The sequence below is a fragment of the Cyprinodon tularosa genome, unplaced genomic scaffold (assembly GCF_016077235.1).
Source record: "Cyprinodon tularosa strain WSP-4 unplaced genomic scaffold, ASM1607723v1 ctg1018, whole genome shotgun sequence".
Lineage (NCBI taxonomy): Eukaryota > Metazoa > Chordata > Actinopteri > Cyprinodontiformes > Cyprinodontidae > Cyprinodon > Cyprinodon tularosa.
In genome coordinates this window covers 165,001-184,763 of record NW_024037803.1, presented here as the reverse complement: position 1 = coordinate 184,763, position 19,763 = coordinate 165,001, and the positions used below count along the sequence as shown (strand labels likewise).

The 19,763-nt window shown below is 38.3% G+C and overlaps 1 protein-coding gene across 2 annotated transcripts in view; it reads right to left on the bottom strand.

The window, feature by feature from the left end:
* LOC119779335 (zinc finger protein GLIS1-like) overlaps positions 1-19,763 on the bottom strand; it is a 71,677-nt gene that overhangs the window by 44,516 nt on the left and 7,398 nt on the right. The gene's annotated exons all lie outside the window — the stretch shown is intronic.

The window sequence follows — 19,763 nt, the reverse complement described above, 5'->3', positions numbered from 1 at the left end:
TGCATGGGCTAAACTGAGTCAGGATGTTCAGAGATGTTGTGACTCAGCTGGCAGTTTACAATCCAACCATCTGAAACTTGAAACTAAAATGTTGCACTCTGACTTTTTTCCGTCTCTTATTTTCACTTTGACCTCGGCAGCAAGTGTTTATTCAACATTGCAGCTCAGACAGAGACCACTGGCAGTTAATTGCCTGAAACCTCCGACTGATACGTGTTTGCATGTTAGGATTAATAGGTAATGATGCAGAGTCAGGAAACAGCTGAAAATGAAGTTCTCCTCACCCTTCTCACCACTACAGTAGCTCTATTATGTATAACACCCTTCCTCTGATTATTAGGGATGACTTGTACTCCTCCATCTGCCAGATATTGATGATCTAATTTACACCCGGATCTTTTCCATGGGTAATTAGTCATCTGAACACTTCACAGGAATCTGTGCTGATGAAATCCCAGTGATCCTTTATGGCCCATAAAGCAGCCCAGCTAAGAGGATGAGTAAGTTCACTTCTGTAGTTATATTAGCTGACGATGGAGTCACTAAGTGTAGGTTCAGACCCGTATTTCCTGGTATAGCCTGGTTTATAGTTTTATGATTCTTCCCGTAAATCGCTGGAGTTCCCCCCACCGGAGTTGTGTAGCAGACCAGTCATGGGAACTGTGGTTAGATCTTAATTAGAGAGGCTGCGATGTGTCTGTGCCTCAGTGAACTCAATGGGATTAATAGCCAAGTGGTTTGGTGTCACTGAAGAATGAAAATTGCAAACCACCACCTGTTGGCTTTTCAAAGTTGGAACTAATATTAGGAGTTTTGTTGGAAATAAAACCATCAAAGACTAAAACAAAACCATATATAATAACCACTCAATTGTTGACAATCACATCCAATCTTCTGTGATTGTTTCAGTTTTCCAGCTGTAAGCGCAGATGTGCCTGTTCGCTAAAAACGCTTTGGTTCCGATCCAGAAAGAAGAGCCAGACAGTGGAACTAAGAAAAGTGTCCCACAAACCCTAAAGGGAGCCAGCAAGCGCTGTAAAATAGCAGCCTCATCTCATGTGGTGTCTTTTAAAGATCCACTTGCTGAGGTTGGCTAAACACAGCTGTGGCATTTCAGGACAGGCAAATGTGTACTTATCTCAACAATAAGCACAAAGGACTTTTTATATGCTTTCTAGATTAACTGCAACATGGGAAAGATGTGTTTTGTTGTAGTTTTATTCTTTATATGAGCCTAATCACATGGAAACCAACATTTCTTATTATGATCCTCTTAAATGATCTCTGAAAGTATTGATCCTGGATATGATCAATCTATGCAGATCTACCGTTTATTCAATTCAATAAAATAAAAATACTTTATTGATTCAGTTGTTCGATAAGAATCTCCCTGAAATGAGAACTTGGGATGTCTATAAAAATATCTGCGCAGCAGAGAGCTAAGGGAAAATTACATCGTAGTTGCACTTGGATTATTGCACTTCCACTTCAGTTTAAGAAGACCTCCTCTTTGTGAAATTATTTCCTCAGGTATGTATACTCTTCCACCACCTCTATTTCTTCTCCCTTAAGTTTAACAGGTTTAAACTTGCTCCTATTTCTTCTGAAATCTACAATGATCTGCCTTGTTTTGTTAACATTCAGGGTCAGATGATTGTTTCTACACCATGCCACAAAGTGGTTCATCAGCTCCCTGTACTCAGCTCCTTGTCCATCTTTGATGATTGCAATCATCTGAGGTTTATTTTAGATGACAGGACTCTGCCTGGTGCTCAGAGTCAGAGTTGTACAGAGGTGTTGTTCCTCTCCACTGTCGCTACAAGCATGTTTGGTGTGAGGGATTGCTTAAGAGTCAATTAGTCGATGCAATCAGCTGGTTTTACTTAAATAGAAAACTTTGACCCAAACTGACTGTATGATCTGGTTGAACTGTAAAGTGCCTTGAGATGACATGTGTTGTGAATTGGGGCTACCGTATTTTCATGACCATAAGGCGCACCGGACTAAAAGGCGCAGTCTCAGTTATGTGTGCCATTTCTGTATTTAACACACACATAAGGCGCACCGGACTATAGGGCGCGTTTTTTATATACAGGTACATGTCCTCTCAGGTGGATTTTCTCACTTAAAAACATATTAAAACTACTTTATTCCCACTGATCACAGCAAATAAAGCTGCAAGGTGTATTTATTACAAAGTATTATTCAAACCTGGGAACCTGCCGTGAGAGACACATCGCTGATGACACAGGGTTGCGATTACTCCTCTGATACAGTTTATTGACGCATAAATTAACTTAAAACATAGGCAGGATAATAATCTGGATGAACTGTCTGCAATGATTACATTTTCAGGTGGACTTTCTCACTCAAAAAGATTTAGATTATTTAGATGAAAAAACACCTGCCGAGGTGAGCCCTGATGCGCTGCGGCCCAGAGGCTGGTGTTGAATTAAGTTTTCAGGTAGAAAAATAGAGCGGGAGCAAAACTGAGTATGATTGTGCTTTATTCATGTATTTATTACAGAGTATTAATCAAACCCATCAAAGTCCTCATCCTCTGTTTCTGAATTAAACAGCTGCGCTAAATCCGACATGCCAGTTTCCCCTTCTTCTTCGCTGTCAGAGTCACTTTCCGTGCCGGGCGGCTCCTTGGAAATGATGCCGGCTTTTGCGAAAGCCTCTTTAGGCAAAGTCTTTCTTTTAAAAATCACCATAGGCGGCAGTTTCTGTCCATTTGCGTGGCAGCCAAGCACACAGTAAACGACGCCTTTTCATACCCCGTTGTGTGTATCGCTACAGTGCTGGTCCCCTTCTTCTCCACGGTGTGATTCACCGGGATGTCGAAAGTGAGCGGCACCTCGTCTATGTTGGTGATGTGGCTTGGCTGGATGATTTTGTCAGCGATGTGTTTGCTGCAGAAGGAGTGGAAGCTCGCCAGCTTTTCATCATAATCCGCCGGACGTCGCTGAGCAACTGTAGTCCTGGTCCGGATGGAAAAATTGCACCGTTTCATAAAACGGAAGCACCACGATGGACCTCCTTGAAAATTTTCAATTTTCATTTCTTCCGCCAGCTTTACTGCTTTTAGTCGAACAGTGACCGTTGAAACGCTGGCCCCACTCGTTCTTTGCTCGATCCACCGCTCGAGTCTTTCCTCCAACTCGGGCCACCTCGCCTTATGTCCGCGGAAACTCAGCTGCGTCTTCTTCACCAGTCGGAGTTCGTTTTCCAGCTTCCTCCACTTGCGAACCATCGATTCATTTATATTGAATTCTCTCGCAGCTGCTCGATTTCCATGTTCCTCTGCGTAGCTGATAGCCTTCAGTTTAAACTGGGCTTCATAGGCGTGTCTCTTTGCCAATTTCAGGATGTGTTAAGACAACAATTTTCTGCATAGAGCACATACCTGTTCTTTTATACACAAGCCACGCCCACACTTCCCCCTTTAAGGTTCTCACATACTCATGGTGGTCTCAACAACGTCCGCAGATAGGGCGCACCGCACCATAGGGCGCACCCCACATTTTGAGGGAAAAAAAAGACGTTTAGGTGCGCCTTATAGTCGTGAAAATACGGTATATAAATGAATTGAATGGCAGTGCATTAAAAAGGAACAGTAAGAGTACCATCCCCTGTGGTGCTCATATGCTGCTGAATTCCTAATTAGACAGTTGATCCTTCAGTCTCACAAACGGATGTCTGTTTATCAGGAAGTCTTTGATCCTCCTATAATAACATGCATTTTCAAAGGCCGCACATCTTAAAGTACAAACACTATTTTCATAGCTTTTTTGTGACAGATTGACAAAAACTAGCACGTTTCTAAAACTGAAGTAAAGTTATGACTTTTGTGATTTGTTTTCGAGCTCTAAAAGGTACACTTTACCAGCTGTCATTTACTTTAATACAATAAGAGATATTTTAAAAAATCTCCTTTAGAAGTGTTCAAACAATTAAACAGAGTGCTCTGTATGTAAAATAGTTTCAGCAATATCAGTTAACAATCAGCATCATAAAACTAAAGAACACAGCAGACAGGTCTGAGGGAAGGTTTATTGTCAATTACAAAATAATCTCACGCTTTGAACATCTCACAGAACGCTGTTTAAGCCATCGCCTGGAAACCGGAAGAGCAGAACAAAACTGTAGACCTACAAAAACAGAGCTGCTCTCATCACTGACAGCACATGGAAGTAAGCAGTCTTAAAACACCAAGACATACACTATATTGCCAAAAGTATTTGCTCACCTGCCTTGACTCACATATGAGCTTAAGTGACATCCCGTTCCTAATCCATAGGGTTCAATATGACATCGGTCCACCCTTTGCAGCTAGAACAGCTTCAACTCTTCTGGGACGGCTGTCCACAAGGTTTAGGAGTGTGTTTATGGGAATTTTTGACCATTCTTCCAGAAGCGCATTTGTGAGGTCGCACACTGATGTTGGACGAGAAGGCCTGGCTCTCAGTCTCCGCTCTAATTCATCCCAAAGGTGTTCTATCGGGTTGAGGTCAGGACTCTGTGCAGGCCAGTCAAGTTCATCCACACCAGACTCTGTCATCCATGTCTTTATGGACCTTGCTTTGTGCACTGGTGCACAGTCATGTTGGAAGAGGAAGGGGCCAGCTCCAAACTGTTCCCACAAAGTTGGGAGCATGGAATTGTCCAAAATGTCTTGGTATGCTGAAGCATTCAGAGTTCCTTTCACTGGAACTAAGGGGCCAAGCCCAGCTCCTGAAAAACAACCCCACACCATAATCCCCCCTCCACCAAACTTTACACTTGGCACAATGCAGTCAGACAAGTACCGTTCTCCTGGCAACCGCCAAACCCAGACCCGTCCATCAGATTGCCAGATGGAGAAGCGCGATTCGTCACTCCAGAGAACGCGTCTCCACTGCTCTAGAGTCCAGTGGCGGCGTGCTTTACACCACCGCATCCGACGCTTTGCATTGCACTTGGTGATGTATGGCTTGGATGCAGCTGCTCGACCATGGAAACCCATTCCATGAAGCTCTCTGCGCACTGTTCTTGAGCTAATCTGAAGGCCACATGAAGTTTGGAGGTCTGTAGTGATTGACTCTGCAGAAAGTTGGCGACCTCTTCGCACTATGCGCGTCAGCATCCGCTGACCCCGCTCCGTCAGTTTACGTGGCCTACCACTTCGTGGCTGAGTTGCTGTCGTTCCCAAACACTTCCATTTTCTTATAATACAGCTGACAGTTGACTGTGGAATATTTAGGAGCGAGGAAATTTCACGACTGGATTTGTTGCACAGGTGGCATCCTATCACAGTTCCACGCTGGAATTCACTGAGCTCCTGAGAGCGACCCATTCTTTCACAAATGTTTGTAAAAACAGTCTGCATGCCTAGGTGCTTGAATTTATACACCTGTGGCAATGGCAGTGATTGGAACACCTGATTCCAATAATTTGGATGGGTGAGCAAATACTTTTGGCAATATAGTGTATATTGCAGCGATCCACAGCTCAGGTGGGAGAATCTTTTAGCAGGAGATCTATCAGTCTTATAACAACAAAAGCTTGATTTCCCAGAGGCCGGGAAAGGACAACACTGTTAGGACTGCAAAAAAAATTATTTTGAGACCGATTTTTAAAATCACAGACAACTACTAGTATTAGATATTCCTAAAAATAACATTTACTCATGCTCTACTGTATGTCTCAGTAGCAGAAAATGTATGAGTCTTTAAAATTATCAAAATAATCTTTAAAATCATTGATATTTCTCTGTCAAGACAGCAATCATATCCAGCTTCAAGCTTTTGATAAACCGTGTTTTTGGGATGAAGGAATTTCTCTTTATTTATAGACAAAATCTGGAAGCTAATCTCTACCTGAGGTCTCCGTTCACAAAAAAGATATTCTCAATGTTTAGTGAAGTGTTTATTTTATATTCCAACATTCTGGTATAAAATCCATAATTGAATAAAACCCCTCTACTCTAGCCAGATGAGACACGTTGAACTTTTTGGCCTGCAACTAATCTTGTACATTGCAAAGATCAGAACATACCATTTAGGAAACATGGCGATGGCAGCATCATGCTGTGGGGAGGCTTTTTATCAACATGAACAATTAAGCAGGTCAGAATGTTGATATGAAGATGGAAAAAGCTGAATACAGAGCATTCTGGAAAAAAATCATGTTTCATTCCCAAAAAATAAAATAGATAGGACCCAAAGGAAACAACCTAAACCAAAATGGAAGGTTTTATAGCAATGCAAATAGTACTTGCGTGTCTTAGACTTAATTCAATTCAATTCAGTTTTTTTATATAGCACCAATTCACAACACATGTCATCTCAAGGCACTTTACAGTTCAACCAGATTACACAGTCAAATTGATTCAAAGTTTTCTATCTAAGAAAAACCAGTTGATTGCATCGACTCATTGACTCGAAGGCAATCCATCACACTAAGCATGCCTGTAGCGACAGTGGAGAGAAAAACTCCATTTTAAAAACCAGGCTCAGTGTGAGCGGCCATCTTCTGAGGCCGACTGGGGTTCAAGGAGACAGAAGCAGAGATATAAAAGGCGGCCTCATTTAGGAAACAAACAGCAAGGTAGACGAGCTCTGAGCCAGCTCCCAGGTCAGAGGATGAAGAGAGCACATCCAGCCAGTCACAGTCAGAGAAACAGGACTACACTGGAAAACAGGCCAAGCTCAATCATCCATTAACGGGTGTTGATGGAAGCAGCAAAGCTGATATTTCTCTCCAGGATGGTGTCATAGAGAATAGAAATAGAATGAAGCAGAATGATGAAAAAGGGGTCCCTGTGTCCTCCAAAAGTCTGAGCCTATAGCAGCATAACTATAGAGATATCTCAGGATAACTTGAGCCACAATAAATATAAGCTTTATCAAAAAGGAAAGTTTTAAGCCTAGCCTTAAAAGCAGACAGGGTGTCTGCTTCACTGACTTAGACAAACTTTATTGTCAAAATATCATATTAACGAAATGTTATAATACATGAGATGTTAAAATAGCCAAGTCAAAGTCCAGACATGAATCTGACTGCGATTATGTCACTTTTTAGAAAAATCTGAAAACTGATCTTCCACTTTTCCACATGTAGACTATACGCTGCTTAGTGTTGGACTGTCACACAAAATCAAAGCAGAGTACTGCTATAAAGTATAGAGGTATTAATTGAGTAAGCATCAGGATATTTACGCATATTTACACAACCTCACCATGAAGTTAGTTTTGCTAAAAATCTACTTGTTTCAACTCCTTAGGTGAAGGAAAGACTACAAATCACAGCACACAGTGGCCAAATCCCTGCTGCTTTACAAGCTGCTGCACTAAAAGTTAGATGGTAAAAACAGAGAGGAATCCCCCAAACACTCAAGTCTGCTAGTGCTTTAGGTCTCATTTAGCTCAAGCTGAGGAAATGGATCGAATATATTAAGTAAACGGAAACAAAACATTTATGTTTCCAAATCTATCATCCAGATGCCACAAAATATTTAAAGCACCTTGGTGCTAAAATGATTTAAACTAAATGCAATTGTCTTGAAATAAACTCATGTTTTAAGGTTAAAAAAGAATAAAAGCAGTTTTTTTTTTAAATACTTGACTTTACTAGAATTCCAGCTGGTAAACAGTGACTGAAGCTAAACCACAACAACATAAAACCCAAATCACATTTACATGTAAACCCATTTAGAAGCAAATATAGTAGGTCTTCTATATTTTCTAAGTGCCAGAAAAATTTGAGCTATTATTTTAGAGTTGCTTAAACTATTTTCTAAATTTAGAGGTTTACTTAGTTTATTTTGTGTTTCTTAGGCTAAACATTTTGAGTATGCTTTCATAAGCTCATGATTATAGTTTACTGGTATTTTGGGCATTTCTCCTGAAAGGACTGCTGTGAATGAGTCACGGTTAAAACTTGCTTTTCAGCTTTTTAGCTCTGTTCTCATGACTTATGCCTTTTCTTGGAGATTTTCTTGAAATATTCTAATTTCCACTACAAAACCTTCACTTAAAGCCACTTAAAGATTATTAGAATAATTTTAGCCATTATACATTTTGGAGATTCATTTTGGCCGCTTATAGATTCGGATGTGTATGTTGCAGAAAGTTTAGCCTAAACATGGAGATAGGCCATGTTTTACAACATGTTTATCTAGGAACAAGCTGGAAGAGGCCAGTTGTCACAACAGTATAACCATGGAGTAAACTCCTATACATTCTGGATCGTAAAGTAGCATACGGTGAGAAAACACAAATCCTAGCATTTATTACTGAAACATTCAGGTAATTGACCTGATAAAAGATCAAATTAACCTGGTCTCAGCATTTTAACATGATTTAAAGGAGAAACCTGAGGCAGAAATTCTTCTGGGAAGTGTAAACTCTCTATTCAGTTGACAGTTGGTTACTGGGATACTGGTCTCCCTTGTTCATTTAAAAAGAGACACAAATGAATGTTATTGAACTAGTTACGCAATCTGGGTTCTTTCTTTAGCAGAGTCTGAATTATTTATGAGGTTTAGCTCTTTAATGTTTAAAATAATACACCTGTGCAAAGTTGTATTCAGAGAATTTACTGTAGTGGTTGTTTTAAAAACAGTACTTCATATTTATTCAGAGTATTTTTAAGTATCTGATTCAATATCAGTCAGTAAAAACAAGGGTTATGTGCCATCTTATAAAGTGTATGTATTTCTCTGGTCACAGCTGTACTTTACCAGCACTAGAAGCTCACATAACAGATTATACTCAAACTTTTTAAATAAAGAAAATAAAGAACATTAAGAGTACAAGTTAATTTATAACTGAAAAGTGGTAATTTATCATTTAATCATTGACTAGTTTATCTTAAAATTACGGAAGAGGATTAGGGCCACTGGAAAAAAAAGAGTTAACTGATTTTATTTCAGTTTAACATAATTCTGACTTTAATCTGAGAATTCTGACTTTTTCCTCAGAATTTTGGATCTCAATGTAGATGGGCACCATGAAGGAAGAAATGTGGTAGCACCCAGCTTCACTGACAAAGATGTGAGTTGTTTGAGAGGGCCAGTAACACATCTTTGTTATCTGTCAGAATTCAGTCAGAATTCTGAGATTAAAGTCAGAATTCTTAGATTAAAGTCAGAATTCTGACTTTTTTCCAATATTAAACTGAAATAAGATTTAAAAATCAGTTAACTTTTTTTTTTCCAGTGGCCCTAATCCTCTTCCGTATAAAAAAAATTTCTGTCTGATCTTAATTATTTTTTGGGACATCTAAAAACTGACTTTCTAACCCTAACTTTGTAAGAAATAGGGTTAAACACTAAGATGTAGCTCTTTTTATGATAAATATTAAAATGTTGAAGCTAAATGCATGCGTGGAAAAAATACTGACAACCCTGTTAAAGATGTGAAAAGACCCTTTTTTTATTATAATAAAGTAGTTTATTATCATCCACATTGTCTATAACATAACCACCACTGGATCTTTCTAAAATATAATAGTCTTATAAAGCTCTTCCATTAATAACCATCTCATGTTGATTACTTGTTCTGGGAACTTTTTATTTGGAATTCTGTTTCCTGTGAGTATAAATATGGTGCGGCACAGATAACCATTGGTAAAGCCACTGGCTGCTAGATTGCAGAAAACCCAATATTTATCTTGTCACCAAGCGTAATGAGTTCAGTGATATAAAAGTAAAATGTTTAAACTCACAAATAGAAAACATTCTGTTACAAAAGGGAGATTTTCAACCGCAACCACTCTGAGCGGGTTTGATGCCAAACAAAAAATAAAGATGTTTTCAAATTCTCCTTGATTTCTGCTCAGGATTCACAGACTGCTCTAAATACACGCAGATACAAACATCAATACTAAATCCAACAGATGAGAGTAATTTACTGATTTTTGTGTCAGTTATGAACCTTTCTTCTTTTAAGCCAAAATCAAAGCAAGTTCAGAAAATGATTAACTGTAATGTATTTTGTATTAGAAACATCCAGGTCATTATTTGACAGGATTATCCAAACTCTTAAGAACAAAATTGGTCTGAATATGGGGCATATTTTTAATGCACAGCTGCAGATTGTAAAAAAAATGACTCATCGCTTTAACTGATTTATTCAAAATATAAAACAGGTTTTACTTTGATTATAAGTATTAGATGTGGTTTACCTAAACGGGCCAATTATTATGTGTAGTAAATTGTACTGATACGATTCCATCTGTATTTTTGAACTTAAAAAAAAACATCTTGATTTTTACTGCAGGTCAGGATAAAGTTTCCAAGATGAATTTTAAATATCTCAAAGAGTTTTTCCGGTTGAACAAATCATGTTTAAAAATACATCAGATTGACCAAGTAGGGATTTTATTTCATGTTATCTTCAACAAAAAATGTTGGTAACCCTTCATAGGACACTCAGAAAATCAATATTCAATAGTGTTATTGGAAGCCAGGACAATACCTTATTACCTTTTTAATATTGAAAAAATAGGGATATTTAAATGGCAGAACTTAACGTCCATGTAATAACAAGAAACGCCAACTTGCCCGAATATATAAAGAAAAATAACAAAAGTGCTTCTATAAGAAACGGGTGCCGTAAGGGGGGGGGGGTTCTTATAAAGGGTTAAGTGTCTTTAATTTTATGTCTAACAAAAATCTTATCCTTATCTTCTACCAGATGGTACTTCGTCTCACCAAATCAAAACAGCCACAAACAGCTGTGGTCTCTGTTCTGAAGATTTTTTTTTATTTCTGGCTTTGATTTACATAAATATGCATAAATTTGGGTCGACTTCACCCAAATGCTTTCGTTCTCCTTTAAATGTGGCCTCAACTGTGTGAGGCAGACATTTGCTATCAGCCTGGAGGTGCTATTTCAGGCCCAGGTTTGTCTTTGTGGGAATCAGAAAAACTTTCAAACTGTGGTTTACACATATTTATGAGTCAAAATACACTCAGGAAATCCGTCCAAAGTTTCCCACTTGGATTTTTCTTGGTTGCCAAACTTAAAATCATAGCGTTTGTTTGACAAGAGATCCCGTCACTATTTCTGAAACAAGCATTTCCACTATGTGAGAAGCGGTGAATAAACTTAAATAAAATCAGGTTTTATAAATAGATAAACAGAGTGAGCTGTTTAAAAAGGGTCACAGTCGCATTTCTTTTCCTAAGTTAAAGCAATGACATCATTTAATTTAGTTTTCAGTTTTAATATTGCGATACTTTCAGACTGTTTGCTCAAAGATTCCATGCCCTCAAAATCCAACACCAGACAACGAACACAGGACTTTTTTTATTTATATTGGTTTATGTCATGATTGATTGATTAAAGTATTCACAGTAAAAAAAATAAATAAAAAAAAAAACAATGTACCATGCTAAAAAAACATTTTCTAAATATTTTATAAAAAGCATAACTTGAAAGAGTCAATTAAAGGCCTTAAGTGGGTCTGATGCAATATAGTCTATATTGCCAAAATTATTTGCTCACCCATCCAGATTATTAGAACCTGATTTTTCTACTCACTTGCAATAATCAATAAATTAAACTAAAATCTAACATCTTTATAATATAAGTTTAAGTTTAATAGAGTGACATCAATAAAGTATTTCCATTAAAGTGCATTTTTGTACCTCCGCTTCTTGTTCACAATACTATAGGACAGTGATTCCCAACCGGGGGTACGCGTTCCCCTAGTGGTAGGCGAGTGCATTGCAAGGGGTCCATGAAAATATCTTATTTCTTAGATGTTAAAATAAAATATGGCTGGGATCTGTGTTGTACACATGCTTAGGTGCTGGAGGCATAGGTCTAATTGCTTATGAATTAGAAGTGGAAGCAAATCATCAAACCAAAAATGTCATCTCGTTATCTAAAAATTAAACATGGGATTATTTACAGAATTAAACATAGGCTGCCATGACTCATACTTATAAATCCTCTCCCGCTGTTGTGGTATTAAAGGATGTAATTAGTTTTAACTCACACCAATCATCTCGTTATGATGAGAAAACGGCTTTTGTTACATTTAGATAATGAGAAAATTAACTCTTGAAAAAGTATCTGAGGGACATGGCCACTCTCGCCTTCCGTAGTTTTGCTTTTGTGAGGACCCAAAATTAAACAAGCTTTTATCAACCAAAAAGAATGTTTTTCTTTGAGTTCATCTTAAGCTGTGACACACATCCAAACCAAGCAGAGGAACAGGCTGGATGTAGAGAACAGCCTGATTTCAGTTGTTTTTCACACTGATCTATTGGAGCTCATGAAAGCAGCTCAGGTGTTTCAATGAAAACAAAGTAAAACTGATAATTCAGTTTAACTATAATTTTTGTTCTGTATTTTGATCTCAATTCATCCAGTGTAATGTGATTATAAGGGAGTTACTCAGAGGAGCTCCAGTTTTATAAATGCATGTTTATAATACGATTTTATTTCATATATAGTAGCTGTGACACCATTCTGGAGAGAAATATCAGCTGTGCTGCTGCCATCAACACCTTTGTTTATAGATGCTGGAGATCGGCCTGTTTTCCAGTGTGGTCCTGTTTCTTTGACTGTGACTGGCTGGATGTGCTCTCTTCATCCTCTGACATGGGAGATGGCTCATAGCTCGTCTGCCTGGCTGTGTTTCCTGGACGGGGGGCCGCCTTTGGAGCTGGTTTAGACTTGCCTCTTGTATCTATGCTTCTTTTTGTATCTCTTCTTCTGTCTCCTTGAACCCTAGATGGTCGCTCAAACTGAGCCTGGTTCTGCTGGAGGTTTCTTCCTGTTAAAAGAGAGTTTTTCCTCTCCACTGTCGCTACAAGCATGTTTAGTGTGAGGAATTGCCTTCGACAATTCGTCAAAGAGTCAATGCAATCAACTGGTTTTCCTTGGATAGAAAACTTTGAATCAAATTGACTGTATGATCTGGTGAACTGTGAATTTCCTTGAGATGATGTGTGTTGTGAATCTGCGCTATATAAATTAAATGAATTGATTTTTATTTAATTTAAATTCCTTACTTACTTCCAGGCAACAAATTTAGGTTGTTTTTTGTTGTTTTTTTTTTAGATGAAAAAAATACACTCATAAAAATTAAAAACTCAGGTTAAAAGATTTAGTAAAATAGTTTTTGTTTTTATAATCTATTAATGTACATTACACTTTTGGACAATCATCAATACTTTTGACTGAGAGGAGAAGTCATGCTAAGACAAAATGCCCAAAGGGGAACGCGAGTCAAAAAAGGTTGGGAAACACGGCTCTAGGAGACCCAATTGGTAGGTGGGAAATTGAGTTTCCTTCCCTTTTAACCGAAACAACATGAACAGAAAGTAACAACTAAAACATAACCTTTTGGATTGTCAAGCACCATATTCAACCTTCTTCATCCCACAAAGCATCCTTTGCATGAATTTGATGTGGAAAACTGTTAACAGTATATTTAGCAATTCAATTTCATAAAGGTACTTAAGAGAAAAATGTTTTCAAAATGCACGCACTACCTGTTCTATTCATCTTTTACTAACCTATATTTCTTCCAATACACTAATGACACCTAACAATCTACAATACATTATTTTTGTAAAACTAAACTCTTAGTATTTGTTCAGATTTCTTCTTCAAATTTTCTCTGTCACACTAAAATGATTAAGTTTGTCAACCAAATGTGAATATCATGCTTAAACTCAGCAAATAAAAAGTTCAGTTTTCAAAGAATGATTTCATTCATTAAAGAAAAATAAATAAATCAAAACCCTCCTGGCTCTGAGCTTAAGTTACAACCTATGATCAAAGCTGAGGAACACCTATAATATGTGCGGTGCAGGGCTGCCAACCCACAGGTGCACAGAAAATCTGCAGACATTCATGCCACAGTTAAGGTGACAGGAAGGTGCCACCTCATTTCTGGAGCAGTTCCTAATACTGCAGCCAAGTCAGAGAGAGAGAAAAAGGTTCTGAATAAATTTTTTTTTTCTCAACAGGAAACCTTGAATCTTCTAAGAAGCCGATCAGCTGAATGAAAAGGGGCTCAAAATGCAGGACAGGGTCTCAACGAAGGCACTGAGCTTAACCAGGCGACAATGATACCAATGTGCAGAACCACTGCATGGAAAAAAAATGAGATTAAATGAGAAGAAATTAGAAGCTGCACCTTTAAAGCCTACAGACAGTTTGATTAGTACAGTGTTATGATACCCAGATATAGTTACATTGGTGATAAACCTGTGTGAAAAAGTGACATCTCCAGCTATCATGTTATATAGACAGACATTCACACCTCTCCTGGGATAATAATTATGTAAAAGCTATCTGAACCCATGGATGAAATTTTGATTTCAGAGGTGTGTTACGATACTAACTTCAGCGTGATCATCCAATCACAGAGCAGATTCAGTGGCACATCAGATGTTTGTAAAGTGAGCTTCTCAGGAGTGACAGCGGTGAGGGCCAATCACACAAAAAAAGACAAAGGGCCAATCAGGAGCTAAACTCAGGGAAGTGGGCATCAGTTTGAGCTGCGGTTTTCCGCTTGGTCCTAGTGCTCGACAAATGTCTGTGTACCCTAGCGTAACATAGTGTTTGGACAGTAAAAAGTGCAAGGGGCATGTCCCCACGTCCCTTCCATATTACGTCCATGTCTAAACCGATTTATTTAAATGGGAAGGAAACGATCATTATTCAGTAGGTTAATCTTACAGACTATTTTAAAAGCCTGTTATTGTAGTTTAAAGCAAGATCACTTTAATGAGAGCGATAAAAAGTGTTTCTTTAGTTTCTCTTTAGTTTCTCTCTGCTTTCAGTTTTGTCTCCTTATGCATGATAACTTTAGTCTGAGGCCAGGGTTCTCAATAGGGCTGGGTGAAATGGCCAAAACTTTTATCATGCTGTAATTCTTAATATCAATCATATGATCTAATTTCCATACCAAAATATCAACATATTAAAAGAAAGACTGCCAAGAAGGCCCACTACAGATGCCTAAGTGGTGTTTGGTGTCTTTTAGTAGCAGAACTCTAATCTGTTGTGGTGAAGAAATAGCTGATCCAAAAATGCAAAGCTTTGGGTTTACCGGTCAGCTGACCTTCCTATCTTCACCTGCGGTCATGAGATGGATTGTGCCAAAGAGAGCGTTATCCTGGATGAAAGGAGCTGAAATGTTCTGCCATGATAGAATGGCAGGTCTCAGTTTTAGAGTCGCTTTCCCAATGAAATTAGTAGCTTAATGCACTTTTTTCAGACACAGATCGACCCGCTGCGTGGCCTCTGTCCCCCCACCGCTGCATGCCTGGTGACGTCATCACACTGGGTTGGCTTTGATGATGTCACCAGTTAAAGGATAATAGTATTTAGTTATCTGATGTCAACAGAAATCAGATAAATAAAAAATGGAGAGCAAAATGTTTCACTCTATTATCTTTCTGAATCTCTCTCACCAGAGCTAGACCATGTTTAACGAATGTAAAGTTAGAGTTGTTTCTTCTTGTTAGATCAGATGCAACTGGCATGGTGTGTTGAGGTCCGTACAGCGCGCTCCATGGTCGACCCGGGTCTGAGGTTCCCACTGTATGCCGATCAGAGCTGAGCAGTTTGAAGGCGATTTTAACCCGACTCAATTACCGAGTCGTTTAACTCAGGTCAACGCAGGTCAGTGAGGCGTTCCCACTGCTACTTATAGCCAATAGGGATGAGGTGAGAAGCTGCGTCATCCAGGCAACACTCAAAGTAGAGTTGTGGTTATTCTGCATCTGCAGTGTTAGAGTGTAAAACTGTGGGCTGCTCTATAAATCTTGGAACTAACTGCTTATCCATACATTTTGAATTGAAAAAGCTTCCTGGATGAGAAAGGAAATGTCTTCAAACTTGGAAAACAAAGTCCAGTGATTTGTTTTTTGTTTTGTTTTTTTTACTTTTCTTTTACTTTTTTGTAAAACTGTTTTGTCACACTGTTATATTTTCCATATCTTTAGGGTGCACAACTAATGTTTTATCTTTCTGCAGCAGACAGCAACTGGGTCCTGAAAAATATAAAAGCAAAGAGAAATAATGACCTTTTTAACAAGGACTCCCAGTACTATTATCCTTTAAATATCTGCTTTCACCAAGAAAGAAAAATACCGAAGAAGAAATAAACGCTGCCATAATTATGAGATTTTCTAACCAATGCAAGAAGATGTCCTACTTTGACCACAGATGAACATTGCTATCAATCATCCCTCCTTGAGCTGTTGTCCTGAAAAACATGACCAAGCAGGCGTGGATCTCATAGAAACTTTAGGAGGAGATGCTAGAAAACCCTCCTGGAATAATAGTGGTTCAGTCCAAACCATAAGAGAGAGTCTGTGGAGCAGATACAGCAGCAGCAGCGGCAGCAGGGCCTACAGAGCAGGTCTGAAATGCGAGCGGCCTCGCATGGCATCTGTTAAATCTCTCCTCTGATGGATTTAAACTGGTTTGATGGGTCCTGACTGCTTCTTTCCAAACAGTTTTTGGGTGGCATTCAGGGAGGGAAGACCTTGTGAGAGCAGACTGTGTTTTACATGTGGAGTATTACAGCCAGCGCTGGTGAGCCGTCAGCGTTTCACCCGCCGGATCCGTCGGGACAACATCGTGCAATACTTTCCAGCTCTCCTACACATGATATCATAGGAGGCAGTGAAAGATGAACACAAGAAGAGCTCCCTGGAGAGCCTGAAATTTAGAATTTGTTTTCCCTTCGCAACATTAAATTATTTGCATCATAATGAATCTATCTGTGGTGCCTGAATAAACAGCTGAAAGTCATGATGTCACATTAAGGATAGCCTCTGTCTCTGGCTTATGTCACCCTGCAACAAATAATAGACCTTTACTTGGTTCTACCGTGCATATGGGATATTTTGTTAGTAAAGATGATCTTTTTGGATTATGTTATAGTGCATTTGAATTAAGGTTTGACTGGATGAATGAATTATATCAAGGTGAGCTGAAGAACAATGCTATTAAAAAGTGATGGCCCCCTTAAAGATGTCTTCTTTCTGCTTTTTTGTCAAAAGTTCCAGATCATAAAACATGTTTTAATATAAAACATGTTTTCATATCCATCAAAGATCATCTGAGTAATAAAAAGAAAACTGTTGATAATGATAAAAAAAAAAATGCTTTTAAGTAGAACTGCATGTAATGTTAATGCTGAAGTATTTTTAGATCTGGACTTTAAGCCAAGAACAAAACCATTTATTCTTGGAAATGCTGCTGGGATTTGGATCATTGTCCTGTTTGAAATCTGAAGGCCAAACATTTTTCCTCCAGGATTTTCTTCTGGAAATCAGGGATTATTTTTCCCCTCTGCATCTAATCCTGATGCCCTCTGAGTACTGGGTGAATCCAACTGATAGAAGATGCTGTGAAGCATCCAGAATGCCTTGGAGGAGATCGCAATTTACCAGCTTGAGATCTCTTGCCATCCTTCATCCCAATCTCAGATTAGATCAGGGGTAACACCTGAAAAATCAGTGGGGTCCGAATAAAGAAAATCTACAACCAGTTAAGGTGAGGAGACATTTTTAATTATAATCCGTTACTTTAAACAGCATTTAACATTGAAATAAACTGCAGGTGTTTATGCATCCATGTTATGCATTGACTTTTTAAATAAAAAATTATAAAAAAAAATAGAACATTTTTCCATTTTAAAATCTAAATTGTTTTTAGTTTCATTTTGGTATATAGACAATTTCCTGAGTCACTTTTTTTAGAAAACACCTGAACTGACATATCAAGGTGGTCATTCTGAGCCTGGATCCGTATTTATTTTTTATTCTGTTCATGGTGGAGAATCCTGCTTCACAGCAGCAGGTTGAGCCAAATGTTCAGGGTCATCTTTGAGCACGCCATTTCACCTTTATTTCACCAGTTCACCACAGTTCTTCCAGCAGTCCACACTTTCTCTGCTCTCTTTTTCTGATCATCTTCTCCTTCTTTCCCATCGCCCAGCTTGCCCCAGGTTTGCCTGCTGTGTCTAAAAGTGGCAGCAGCAGCAACCCAGACTGATACAGCTCAGTGGATCATTTGTATCACCTGCAGCTCTGGAGGGCTTTACCGTATTAACAGGAGAAGGAGCACAGGTGAAGTTAGGCACTGTCGTCGGAAAACTTATTGCGGTAATTTATAAATGTTTTAAATCAGGTTGGGTCTGGATTAGCCAGCAGGTGGGACCCTGGTCTGCTAATCCGTGACCTCTGGGTTAGATCATACGGATAATTAGAAAGGAAAGAGAAACTGCTGCTTTTATAATACAAATTGAAGCAGAAATGGCAGAAACCGCTTTCGGTTGGCGCCAAAGATCACTTTGGGCAGTCAGTCTCTCTGAATGCCCATGAGCCTGTTGGGATATTATTTTAAATGCATGAAGAGGAACGAAGAGAAAAGAAAATATAAATATCAGAGAAGGTAATCTGTGATTAATTGATGTGTAAAGGCACACTTTTCAATCAATTCCTGTTCAGCGTCAATCCAATCAGGCGTTTCTGTCCAAATGACACCCGTTGCTGTTTAAACGTAACTTCTGCATTTTACTCTATGATGTAAATCAATAAACCTTTATTGAATGTATGAACGCTGTGTTCCTCTGCTCTGCCGCTTCTGCAACGTGGCGTCATTAATCTTGACAGATTTTTATAATATTTTACCTGCTATGTTTATTATCTTAGTGTGTTAGTCTTAGGTTGCTCCCAGGAAAAATATTTCAGAAAAAATCCATCAACACCAAGTCTGGTCTCCTCATTACTGTATGTATCCCAAAATAAACTAAGACAGAAAAAGAGCACAGTGCTGCTACTGACCATGACATCATACATTTAAAAGATTCATTTGGGCAAACACTTGTCTATCTTTAGGTGGTAAACCTCCTGCTTGCTTTGATTTATTAGATAACATGTTTAATGGGATATATTCTATATGCATTTTACAAATGAAACTCTTGTAACTGTCATTTTTGCCACAATATCAACCTTCATCTCATAACTTTATAGAAAACTAGAAAAGTTACACCTACTGTGATGTTTACCCAGATTATGTTTTTTTTTTCACAGTTAAAGAAGCAATGTTTCCACTTTAATCAACACAGGTTGATTAAAGCTGACATATAGCTAAATATTTAGGTTTGACACAATCATGTTAAATATAATTCACAATTATGGAACTTTGCTCCCATAAGCTTCCAGTAGGTAAACATAAAGGAGCTACAGATACACATTTCTGGTTGTGTTCTATGTTCTGCAAAGCTAAATGAGTAAAGCTGGTTATGCTTTGGTCATGCTTTGTTTTGGGTTTCTTCAGATAGAACCAGTATTTGTGAAGATGAAATGAATCTTGAAAATCTCTAAACAGTTTATACCTGAATAAAGATAAAGAGGAGTTTTAATTCTATATCTTTGCTCTATCTATCTATTTGTCTTTCTGTCTGTCTGTCTGTCTGTATGTGTCTATTTTCTCCTGCCATCAGGTGACAACATTAGTGGTGTCATCTGTGAGATACAGGCTCCCATTCTAGAGCTTGATGGTTCAAGACCTGCCTTTGACTTTTAAAAGTTGCGATTATACTTAACTATTTTAGCTAATGTGTCTAATTTGCATTGGTTTGCCCTAGTAAAAATATAGATTGGGTAAAAATGCTGCCAAATTAGGTCGGTTTAGCCAAAAGATTGGTTGAACACAACTTCATACCCGATTAAAACCAAAAAATGTGGAAAAACTATAATGTTTGAATAAAAATTACCAACACCTTTCATT